Below are 1179 nucleotides of genomic sequence, written 5' to 3'. Positions count from 1 at the left end.
GTAGATGTAGTGGTAGGGCGTTAGCGACTCGCTTGGGTTAGCGACTCACTTGTGAACCACGTTAGTACTTAATTTATAGTATATGTAACGGGCTGAACGCCCTTTGGATAGCTCCTCGATGGAATCTCGGTCAAGCAGCAGACGCCAGGTCTTACTCTGCAACCCGGCATCTGTGCGAGGCCTGAGCGGCGCCCAGACGACGCGCTCAGACACTCGGTGCAACCTTTCTCCGACAAGTAAATAAACACCACGCAAGTAGACTCTATAGCTCTCTATCGAATACAACCTCTTGTATACCTCGCAATTGCTCCCCAGAGCGCAGCCCCTTACAGTATAAAATAATTTATATACTAAGTCTTAATACGATACAAAAAGTATTTTTTGGTATTAATAAGGTTTTTTATATATTATACTATGTAGTACACTATTTCTTAACTTATAGTAGCGCCCTACCAAAAGAAGCGCGTAGTCTAACTAGAGCCGCGGAAAGAAACTTTACCCCCTGTGCGCCAATTGTGTACAGTACAGTAATATCAACAGTACTCCTAATATCCCCCAAAGAAGGGGTATGCTAGCTACCTACTTACCTACCCACCTATTCCCTACTAGTCCATAACTCACCAGACTCCCGTAAGCAATCCACCCACCAACCCATCAAGTATGTAAGTCAGAAAAAAAATCCAAGACCCTCTTCTTCACATGGTCAAAAAGCGCACTCAGATCTTCTCATTCATTCATTCATTCATTCCCCTACCTCTCTCTCTCTCTCTATCTCTTTCTCTCTCTCTCTCTCTCGGTGCTACATCGCACACGCACTGGCTATTTAGCTAGGAAATAAGCATATCGAGTCTAGTGTGGTGTAGTAGTGTGTGGATGTGCGTTAGGGGGTGGAACAAGTGCTTACGTGACCGAATTTAGGTAATTTCAACATTTCAGTAGGTGTCGCGGGGGAATTTATGGGGTTGGAGGTTTTTTTTGTGCATGAGTAGGGAAGGGGGTTGGGGAATAGTTGGTTGGGTGGGTTAGTTGGGTAGTTGGGTAGTTGTAGAATATAGTGTACAGGAGTGTTGTATATCTAGTTGCTCATTGTGTATCCATGCATATATGTATTGTCGCATGTAGATTCATGACTATATTTCTTCATGTACGTATATATATGTAGAATATTGCTCACTACCC

The sequence above is a fragment of the Exserohilum turcica genome, assembly GCF_000359705.1.
Source record: "Exserohilum turcica Et28A unplaced genomic scaffold SETTUscaffold_7, whole genome shotgun sequence".
NCBI classification, from domain to species: domain Eukaryota; kingdom Fungi; phylum Ascomycota; class Dothideomycetes; order Pleosporales; family Pleosporaceae; genus Exserohilum; species Exserohilum turcicum.
The sequence above is the reverse complement of the archived record's forward strand: the minus strand, read 5'-3'. Positions refer to the sequence as shown.